The following is a 12,404-nucleotide window of genomic DNA, read 5'->3' on the forward strand; positions in this document are numbered from 1 at the left end:
AATTATTTAATATATTAATGTACTTTAATCAACTTGATTTGTCAAATAATTCATATATATAAAAATAAGTGCCTATTTTTCTTGGTCACGCTATAATTTGAGAATGACATTACCGACTTCATTTATATTTCTTTAAAAACAAAGGATATGAAATAAAACTCCTAAATAATTTAAGAAAATATATATTTTTTTTGGTTTTAAACTGGCATTTGACATTCCTATGAACTTCGCTCGTTTGAAAGATCACGCCCTGAAAATATACATATACTTCTCTCCAATATTTTGTATCTCAAAATTTATTTATGTATTTAATATTTAATCAATAAATGAAATTTTTATTCTGATATGTCTTACATTAATTTATTTTTTAAATTATCTGCATTTTTATTTTTATTTATTATTATCGCACGACTGACAAAACGTCACATAGGTAGTGTGCGACAGAGATAACGCTCTACGAAGGCGATTGTCTCTTTCCAAAAGTCGATGTGCAATATTTATCGCCGGTACATTGTATCGAAAAATCAATTCGCACATATACATACCTAATATAATTACAGATAATAATTATATATTATTTATTATCTGTCCACGCAAACTTTGTACTGCTATAAGGCTATTTATCTATTGATTTTAATAGAAAAAAATAAATATTTATAACCTATTTTAAAGTGGTCACTTTATACATGGTGTATAGATATATGTGTAAAGATGTTTTGCTGAAAAATGACATATATGTTCACTTTTTTAAAGCCTTTACCTCTGTAACCAAACAGACTTGTATAAAACGTATTGTACGTTTTCTATCTGGTCTTTTAGTATATTTATTTGCATTAAGAAGGTTGTTATTCCTTCTATTTCCATTCGAAGTTTATAACTTGATATAAGTAAACCAAGCAAACGAGGTAAGTAATAAAATGGCCTTTAAGTTCATTCTATTGTTTTATGTTACTTCAACACTGATTAAGTCGCCATAGCTATGCAGGCTATTAGTGATGTTATCGTATCTTTATCGGATATAATTATGTTTAGGGATATGCTATAATTTCGTTCATAATCGTATATTTGGAGCATTTATTCGATCTTCGGTTAGTACAGTATCAGTAAAGAAATCTCTTAGAAATATGAAAGCCTTAAAAATTCTATATTTGGTTCTGGGGAAGAATACGAAACAACATTCTACTAAACAACATTCATATCGGATATATTTGGATATCCGATCTTTTCGGATACATTTCGGATATTACTTCAAAATACTTTCATTTAAGGTATATTTGAATATATCCTGATATTATTTCAAATTGATTTAATTTTGAACATCGGATATTTTCAAATTTTAACGGATATGGCTTAAAATTCCATTAACTTCAAATATCTGTCCTTTTTAGATATAATTGAGTTATTATTTCTAATTGCTTACATTTTTGACATCGGATATTTTCAGATATATCGGAAAGTACTTCGAAATTGTTTAATGTTATGTATTAAATCATATGAGAAACTAAGATATTATTGGAACAATATAATATGGTTTCATTTTGTATATCCGATATTTTCGGATACGTTTACCTATTAGTGAACATCACTGGTGCTATGGTAACAGTTGACCCGGCAAAGCCTCCCTTTGAGACGTGGCGGTATCGGAACGTATTGCGTTCTCGGAAATGCGTAGAGTTATTGCAACTGTTCACAGGTTAGTTACGAACAGAGCATACGTGATTAAATTTAAATTATTTTATTTTTATACGAACTGAACCTTATATACGACTGTCACTAAATTTTAAGTGTTTATTCATTGGTTTAAAGCTGGGGGGGGGGGGCGGGCTCCAAATCTGCCATGATCTACACAAAGCCAACAACAACAGACGCTTTATTATGATCACATTCAAAATTTTTTTGTACGATTTATATTTAACTTAATATATTTACAATTTCTTACTGTTGTCAGTTATTGTCATCTTCACTTATTTTTAAGTAACTTCCACCACAATCTCTCTCTCTCTGTCTCTCTCTCTCTTTTGTCATTTCAACGAAATTAGTTCCATTTTAGTGTTATATAGTCTGTTGTACGATATTATAGTGTTTCGTTTTCAATCCGTTATATCTGTACTAGTTTATTGGTAACAAATGTAAATATTTTATTTCCATTCATCCTGTGTAAAATGATCTCTTTGAAATATGTTATATTAATATGTTTTTCTATTAGAAAGCTACTGGACTATATCTTCTGGAATTACAAAGTCTATAGGAACAGATAGTAAACAATTATTAATTTTAATATGTAGTAATCTGTTTTTTTCGAACAGGGTACATTTACATTAATTGATAACATATATATATCTATACGCATATATTAATATATGTGTGTATTCACCCCTTTTTAATCTTTTACACCTAATGGTTTATTAAGACTTTTCTAGCTAATATCTCTATTTCAAAGTGAAGAAAGTAAAGAAATCCATGTAAGTTTCACTTGGTGTTCACTTTTACTTGTCTTTATGTATATTCATCACATTAAAAGTTTAATTTTGCAGTGTTTGAGTAGAACAAAACGGTACAATATACTCTGCAATATAACTTAGCATGTACAGGGAAATGATTTAAGTTATTCCAGTCATTAATGGTACTTGTATGAGAAGTAGTCAATAAGTTATTACACTTAAAGGACATTACTTAACTGTTGACGTGCTTTGAATAAAAATTTTAACCGCATGTCGATTTGTTTCGACACCCGATCCACTCTAACTAGGATAGGGCGCTCTCTCACACCTGTCTTTACATATTTATGTACAGAGTAGATTTATAACAGACACAACAAGCAAAAATTTTGAATTATTGTCTAATATTTTTAGACTTTACTGTATACTAAAGATAATAAATAAAAAAGTAACAATTTATATAGTTACAAGAGGCTGTCTTATCGCTCGAGGCGATCTCTACCAGACAACCTTTGGATGGAGATGAGAGACATGAAGGAGAAGGTAGTTTAGGGTGTACATACATACTAATACATACATATATACACATATACATATCTTTATATATATTTACATGGAAAAGTTATTACATAAATACGAATAAATAACAAATGCTACACAATATCCTATTTTAGAGGCGAAAGAAGCGCCCTTTTACAATATTTTTAAATGTTGACAGCGATATAGCCCATCTGTTAATAAATATACTTATGTGTATAAAAATAAGTGTTTCTCTATTTATCATAGTCACAATATAATACAAGGAAAAACAAAAAAATCGGATATAGTAAATGTAATAGTAAAAACAAAGATGAACGCCTGTGTCTTTTGGCATATAAAAAAAAGGAAAAAAAAAACAGATATGACAAACTCTTTGAGAAGTTAATTTTGTTATATTATTGTTATGATAAATAAATTATACTTTCGCAACTTAAAATAGGTTGTAGTGTTGTCTATGTGAGTATAATAAAAGAAATCATAAAAAATTATATTGAATAAATAATTACCATAGGTTCTGTTAGTTTGTTACTCTGTACTCGTGCTATTGTTAAAAGCATTTAATGCTACACGCATACGCCTGGGGTCCGAGTTTTAATAAAACATAGTTTGTTAGCGGTAAGTTACAAGCGGCTTTCGTGTTCGACCACGCTCGCACTAGCACAGCACCCGGAAATCGGTGTTGAAAGCCCTTGTAAACGTTTCCATTCCCAATGGAAATTCGTGTTAAGGATCTACCAATGAGACCTATTTTTTCGATGACTGACGGCATCAGCTCAAGCCTTGAGGTTAGTTACTCTGTGACCAATGAAGCGATCTAATATCTAGACGACTTTCCAATCTGTTAAAATAGAAGTAAGTAGCATCAAAGGCTTTTATGGCTCCCGTATTGGAGGCCTCTCGTACTCCTAATTAGTTGGGATCACAGTCTTTGTTAACAAATAAGTTTATCAGATTTTTCATCTTTATTCCTCACTCACTGTCTTACTTCTCAATTTATTTTATTCTTACCTTATTTCTATCACAATATCTTTCATTCCTTCTTGCTTTCATCGCCTTCCTTCCATCATATTATTGCTCTTAGGTGGCTAGGTACATTTTTCTCTCCCACGCCTCCGGCGACTTTTCGTAGCTTTCTTTTTATAGGATTCTCACTTCCCCAAATGGCATTTGATAATTCCACAGGTATGAAGTGGCAGGTCATAGAATCCGCCTAGCTTAAGATCTCTTTTAAAGCAGCGAAGCTTAAAAGCTCCTGAGAGAGCTTCGGCTCGGGCCGGATACTTGTTACTATTTTATCGGATTGGGAGGCCGTCGACCACTTGGATCGCTTCGGTGAACCTTCTTTGGAATTATTAAGCTCATGTAATAAATAAAACAGTGAGTAGTTAGGTAGGAGTAATATGACCTCTCTTTTGTGAACATACATTTACTTACACGTGTAGGTGGTATTTCAAAATTAACGATTAAACATAGTTCTATATCGTAACTAAAACAAAGCGTGTGCTTCTATGAATGGTAAAACTAACCATGTAACTATCGAATTGTGTCGTTATTCTATTGGCCAATAGATCAATAGATCAGTAGAATGGATTTGGTTTCGTAATGCACGCAATAGGCCCTGGCAGTACAGATTAGATCATAATCGATTTCGTCCACGGCCAAGTGTTACATCATCTTCATCATTAACATTTCAGCCGTAGAACGTCCCTGGACATAGCTAACTGTGATAAAAGCACGGTGAAATTTTCATCTAAAACTTCCGGAAGTGTTTCATCACGACTCTGAGAATCATCACCTGATCCTTCTATATCATAACTGGATGATATCTTATGACATACTGTTTACCCTGGTCTGCACGTGTTTTCAATGTAGTTGTTTGCAAAAGTATTGCTTTCATAAATACTACTGTGGTTAAAAAGTACGGTGAAATTGTCATTTAAAATTCTCGGGCATTAGGAATGCAGGTAATATTTTTCTAAGTTGGCAAGACTCAATAAAACCTTTGTCTTTCAACAAATTTGATTATCTCCGATTTTTTCAAACGCGATTTTCGATAGGTGCCAAAATCACTTGATTTTTTTTTTAAAAAAAGGTTCAAAACTCTACTGATATCGTTCAGCGACCACTGTATTTGCCTGATTTGACTCCGTGTAATATCTGGCTATTCAGTAAACTCAAAAAGTCTGCGCGGACGACATTTTGACACGATCGAGAAGATAAAAACTGAACAGAAGAAGTTCTTGGAGGATATATTTGAGAAAAACAATTTCGACAGTTTCGAGTACTGAAAACAGCATGGCAAAACTGCATTTTATCAGATAATACACTCATACTGTAAGGTATATACCTCCACCAAATGTCACCACGAAGACCACTCTTATGCCTTGAATGTGGCGGTACATCTAATGCAGAGTTGCCCAAACTTTTTTGTGTCGCAGACCCCTTGCCATGTTTTTCCGTGTTGGGTAGACCCCCTACTTACCTGATATTGATTTCCTATAAATTTCTAACTGTAGTAAAGTTTAGTGTTAAAAACTTAAAGTAAAAACAATAAGTCAATATTTTTTGTGAGAAGGATGAACCTGATGCTTTAATAATAAATTATCAACATTTGGCGTAAATTTTGTTAGGATTAATCTTAAATCTCCTCGGCTAATGATGTCCAGTCTGTTTATTTTTTACTTCATAGGTACTTTTATAAATAATGTAAATGTTTTGATATTATAAGATAGTATGATGTAAGTAAATAGGTACTATCAGTGTATGTGTTGAGATCCACTATCGTGGACCCCCATTTTCATTTCATGGACCCCCAAATTTGTTTTCGCTGACGTAGACCCCTTGTAGGTTGTCATAGACCCCTAGGGGTCGATATAGGCCACTTTTGGAATCACTGATCTAATGGGACGACGACTAGTGTCTCATCTACTAACTAGTTGACGCTACTTGTGAACATTTCGACAATAACAGCATGCTATGTTTCCATGTAAGTCAAGATATGTAAAAGAAATGTACTCAAGAATAATGAATGTGTTTAACGTGGTTACAAACATGCATTATTTCCGGTACAAGCCGAAACATCGGCCGCCACAGCTGTTATATGTTGCAACGCAAACGTAAATATAAACGTTTTGTTATCGCCCACGCGGCCGTATCAAATGCGTGGCGATACATCGAAATGTAAATATATTACGTAAATCTAACAATCCGTGTGGTTGTAGGTACAATTACATGGGCAACGAATAAAGTTTCTTCACGTTACTTACTTGATGTATTATTGTTTTTAAAAATTATAACATTGTTGTAAAAGAATTTCAATTTAATATAAGCAAATAAACCTTACTTAAAGAAAATACTGCAAGGCATAACCCTTCTCCCCTCTGCGCTTCTTTCTTGCATCTAGCTAGGGGGAACAACCTTTCAGCCATCGGTTTCACAAGCGATGTACTCTCCCTACTGTCACTTTAGATGGCCAATTCTTCTATCTACATTGATCTTCGATCTTTGGATTTTACACATCTATTAAGTGTTTATTAGAGTGTATAAAATTTCTGATGTGAAGACCACGGATCGACAAGTGTGGCATAGGAAGATGAATGACTAAATACAGGCCATTTCGAGTGAGTCCTGGAAATCAATGCACAAGCTTATTGAAACTGAATGTAGGCTTTCATTTGGTGTGACTATATGTTTTGAATGCCTGAGGAATGGAATGTTTTACTTTGTTATCTATAGAAGAACACATAGGTAAAAGTAACACCGAAGTTATTGACTTTGTTTTTGATGTTGTTATACGAAAGTCAATGATAAAAGGAAATTGTCGTATTGTATCTACTTTTTACGTAGTACGCCAATACCTCACTGTGCGTCTTGGTTACGTTCCAAAAAAACAAAAGCAAAGTGAATTAAGATTTTCTATAGCAAACCATGTAAAGATCGAAGATAGGTTCCAGGGTAATGAAAATACTACTTTTTAAAAAGGAAATTGAACAAAGTAAACATTTAAGAAACAAAAATAAATAAATTGGAATTATTCACCTTTTTTGTAACCAGAAACAACACTTAAAAATTTATATAAATTAATTATTCTCATTTAGAAAAAACACAACACACTACGTAATTGAAACTGAACTCTAAAATTAGCAAGACAAAGTGAAAATAAAACTGTATTAAAATTGCGTTGATTTTTAGTTAGAAAGTGTATCCCCGAGTATTGATCGCATTGCGCAATTAGAACCAAGTGTTACCATCATAGAAAAAAAGAAATTAAAAAAAATTAAAGAACCGAACCCAAAACAGCGCAACTTCGAAAATCTAACGACGCACAGTGAAAATTAGTACTAATTAAGCAGCGACGCAACTTCGAAAAAAACGCAAAACGAAACGTCGCAAAGCGAGGTATTAGTGTATATCTATTTAATGTCATTTAAGGACAATTTCACTCAGTTGTTCCGGATCACGAGCCGTTGTTAAGTTTTATTAATCCTTAAAAATGTGCGATGGTCAATCCAGTGCTAACGATGTATAAAATACGGGAAGCATCGGCCCGAATACCGTTTCGACATTTTGCTTCCGGCGGTGCATTGAACTCGGCCCTGATATGTACTCGGAGTTGTTGAAGTCACACACGATTCACGGCCAGTAACAGTGGTCGCCTGTCGGCCGATTTTGATTTATCGCTCATTTTTTATTATCATTTACAATAAATACATTTAGAAAACTTTTAAGTTAAACGGTTTTTTGATACCCATATTGTGGTGGTTGTGGAAAAATATGTCAATCCGCCATATTGGAACGGCGTCCATCTTGAATTTTAAATTTTGACATAATCATCGTGTTTTACTAGTGTGGCCCTTTCATTTGATACCCATATTAAGGGGGTTAAGGAAAAATACATAATCCGCCATTTTGTATCGGCGGCCATCTTAGATTTATAATGTTATTGATTTTATTATATTGTATTGTCATCTAAATTAAACGTGTGTACCAAATTTCAGATCAATCTAACAACGGGAAGGTGCTTAAATTTCAATTTGTAATTTTGATCCAAATAAATTCCGTACGGGTCGAACTAAATAAAACCGTTTAAATACGTTTGTTTTAACTTATCCACGTTCTCGATTCGTGTTGTATAGATTTCGATGCTCAACATTCCACTGTCCGATATGTTAAATTATGTTACAACAATGAGGCTTCAACATTTCATGAGGAGATCTCTATATATATATATGTTTCTTAATTTTACATGTAATTTATGTTTTGTAATTTTTTCATCTGACCTAACATACTAACTAAATTACACTACATTGCAAGGTATAGGCCTCCCCAAAAGATAATTATGGGGGATAAACCATAATTGCCCCCTCTTGGCAGGTGAATTGAAAATACGCAGTGTGGTAAATTATTTATGAACAATGGCAATGTGTAAGAACCTAAAACTTACGATCTCAAGTCTCAGTCCTATACTGGGCTACCAGGTCTATATATGGAAGATATACATGAAAGCCTAATATTAACCCTATTGTTCGTTTATTAAAGTATAAATTTAATTAATTCCTTAATTAAAAACAAATTAAATTCTATGTACTATATTCGTGTAAGTGATATAGGAATGTTTAACATAAACAGAATTCTATTTTTAAAATATATACTCTACACATCGAAAGCAAAGGTATTATTTAAACACTTTGCGTGCTAGTTCCGAGTGCATGCGCAGATAATAAGTCTGTCGTCGACTCCTTGCCAAGATCACACTTTGCAATCCAGTCGACGTGTAGTCTGTTATTTGAGAGGCTTTTAAAACAGTTTTGCAGCCTTGCATGATTATAGGTTCTTCGTTTCTTAGAATACATATGTGATAATCAGTGATCTGGTTTGTCGATTTTTCGGTAAATACACATTGAAATCATAGAGTGGATATGACTTACATTAATTTTAATTTTATATATTTTTTTAAACTACTTTACATTTTTAATCGTTAATAGTATGTCATAGAAACAAAGCAAAATTTAATTTAAGTTAAGATTCATTCGGATCTAAATAGAGACAACAACTAACTTACCTTCCTACGGTAATAAGCATTTCATTCCTAAACCTTTATTGGATAATAAACCTTTATACTATAGTATAATTGTAGTACTTCTGAAGTCTAGATGTGATCAGTGTTGATCTTTCAGGAATACCTATGCCCTGCAGTGAGGATCTATCGGATAGCATAAGCATATAAGTAGGTAAACAAAAGTAACATATATAGTGCAGTGGATTAATAAATTGAAGTAGAAATAAGTTATGTTTATTGAAGCCTAGGACTAGAGTGTAAATCACAAACGTGCAAGCTCAACAAGTAATGTTTATCTACAAGGTGGATAAATTACCTTGTCAGGGTCTCATGTAGAAATTGGATACATAAACCATAATGACTTTTTAAACCTAACGCGTTTGACAGTTCAAAAGCTGTCATTATATATATTTGCATTTGATGGGTTTGAACTTGTTCTGCTAGTCGATTTAGGCTTTGTACAGCTTCATCTAAATTGAGTAAAAATTTACGCTGGGTGATTGTACCTCAGTTACCTCGAAAACACACGCACGAAGAGGAACTATACCAGTGTAGGTGTATAGTGTAGTGAATAAGGTGTAGTGTAAGTTGTGCGAAGCGAGGACTAATCGGTGGTTGGGAGCGATATGGGCACCTCCAGACCGCCCACGCTTGAACGCGGGCTAGGCGGGCGCGGCTGCCGCGTCATAAGTGTAAAGAATGTTCGGTGCATCTTGCCCGATGGTGGCTAGATGAGAGTCCATTTTATATAGTCCTTTAACAGCTTTCATATATATCTTTATCGATCAAAAATTTAATTAATTTTTCAATTAGAATGAGATGGGATAATGATTTCTGAAAATACAAAGTCAAAGCACAGATGGTACACTACAAAACTCTTTATCGAAGAGTCGAGTCCAAGGCGATGTCCCCTAGTGGGGTCCCTTTAACCTACTCACTCCATGAAGTACCAACTGAAACGATCTAAGACTTTCAGCGACTTCTCTATCTAGTAATATATTATATGAGGCGCCCTGGATTGAATGTCTACCAGGAATCCTCAAACTTCGATACTTTAAGACATCTTAAGCTAGGCGCCTTCTGTCTTCTACTACCTTAAACCTGTCAAACCTGCAAACACCATCTGGAAAGCAATGACGGTCTGGTATAAAAAATATAATTTATATTCTTAGGCATGTCCATGTTAGTATATACGTTTGAAGTTTTTGTAAATCGTCGCATTTATTTCGAGCATCTCTGATATTAAATATTCATTTTTTGTGGAATATTAGAATTTGGTATACATAATAATATTACTACCTGAAATTTGAATTAAATGGTCACATAAAAGATTTAAACAAAGGACCGTAAATATTTATTTATTATCCACTATGGATATATAGACTATTTATAGTGATTACTTCTATGAACACATCACTCGTGGAACCGATGGTGATGAAAGGTTCCCGTGTATCGATCATGAGGCGGTAAACGCGGCGTTGGTACGCCTTCGGAAATCGGTTGCGAGCAAAGCAAGACCGATGATCGTTGTGATCTTTGGCTGAAGCTTATGCCTTGCAGATGGTTTCTATCAGCTAAAAAGAAGATTTGTGTACACCAAAAGAGCTAGAAAAATCAAATTTGATAGAATCTAGAAACCAAATTAGCTAATTATAATAAACATATATCACAATAAGTTCGGTGGAAGTGTTTTTTAAACGGTTTTATTTAGTTCGACCCGTACGGAAATTATTTGGATTAAAATTAGAAATTGAAATATAAGCACCTTCCCGTCGTCAGATTGATCTGAAATTTAGTACACACATTTAATTTAGATGACAATACAATATAATAAAATCAATAACATTATAAATCTAAGATGGCCGCCGATACAAAATGGCAGATTACGTATTTTTCCTTAACCCCCTCAATATGGGTATCAAATGAAAGGGCTACACTAGTAAAACACGATGATTATGTCAAAATTTAAAATTCAAGATGGACGCCGTTCCAATATGGCGGAATAGGTACATATTTTTCCACAACCACCACAATATGGGTATCAAAAAACCGTTAACTTAAAAGTTTTTTAAATGTATTTATGTTTAGTTATATTTTTTATAATGTAAAATAAAGATGCTGTCCACTTGCGAGGTAAAACGGGAGACTTAAACAAAGAGGCTAAAACAAAAAAGGTTTTAATAGGTTGAATATATAGCTGATTTGCTGTCAAATTATGAATGTCTGCCTTCTGATAATGAATGTCTTTGTCCAAAAATTAAGTATTTCTGAAATTATAAATAACATAATTATAACATATAATAGTAAAAACACGTTTCCAAAATTCAAACTTATTGTTTACTGTTTGTGCAAACAGTACTGCAAGGTAACATATTTTAGAGTGATCAATATATATGGTGTTCGGAAATTGTTATAAAAACAACAATAAATGTTCACAGTTTACAACTGTCATTTTGCCGATTCTTTGATAACATGTATTAGTAAGTTTCACATACACACTTTAGCCCCCAGCTCTGCTTGCGTTGCCGGCGGACGAACAAATAAACACTTAGGTTTTCCCGTCTCTATATACATATTTGGCTTTGTACGGTTAGCAAAAGTTTTATAATTTTTATCTGTTTACATAAACAGACCAGTTGATATGTATTTTATATATTTAAGACATTTTAAAAAGTGATCATTAAAGATATTAAGAAGTATAATTGTTTTAAAGTCGAAAATACTTTAAATATGCTTGGAATTATTTATTTTAACAGCAGGGGCAACGGTAGAGAACTGAGATTTGAGATAGTAGATCACGGGTTACATTCCCGGGAAACATTAATTATATAGGATTGTCACTATTCATTTATTTGGCTTGGTCACTTGGGATCGGATCGGAGCGTGAAGGTAGCGTACCTGGAAAAACCGAGGGGTCGAAGACCAGTGGGTAGACCCAGGTATCGCTGGATCGATCGCATTGAGGCAGACTAGATGGCAGACGATGGCGCAAGATAGAGGAAAGTGGAAGTCTCTCGCTTCGTAGGCCAAGACCTACTTTGGGTCACTGAGCTAGCGGAGTAGCAGTAGTCACTATTCATAAAGAAGTTTCCAGAAAGGCAGCAGGGTCCTTTACATACCATAATGCTAAGTGTGACAATTATGGTATATCTTCCATAGATATGTTTAAAGGAGGCCTGGCCTATGTTTTGTAGTGGGCATCTATGGACTGAAACAATGACTGGATTAACGATATTAGTAGAATTGACCACAAAAACTCAAAATGTGTGTTTGTTGTGGGCTCTTTTAATATGCATTGTTTGATTTACTCTAATTATACTGGTTGGAGGATATTAATGAAAGTGATCACATAAAGCTCAAACTGTGTT

General features: G+C 33.5%; 1 protein-coding gene across 1 annotated transcript in view; it reads left to right on the top strand.

Annotated features, from left to right (window-relative positions):
- LOC137924561 (facilitated trehalose transporter Tret1-like) overlaps positions 1-12,404 on the top strand; it is a 109,670-nt gene that overhangs the window by 80,322 nt on the left and 16,944 nt on the right. The window lies entirely within an intron of this gene.

Source organism: Battus philenor, unplaced genomic scaffold (genome assembly GCF_028537555.1).
Source record: "Battus philenor isolate CCGP_79_NKW_IND1 unplaced genomic scaffold, ilBatPhil1.0.hap1 SCAF_24, whole genome shotgun sequence".
Taxonomy (NCBI): domain Eukaryota; kingdom Metazoa; phylum Arthropoda; class Insecta; order Lepidoptera; family Papilionidae; genus Battus; species Battus philenor.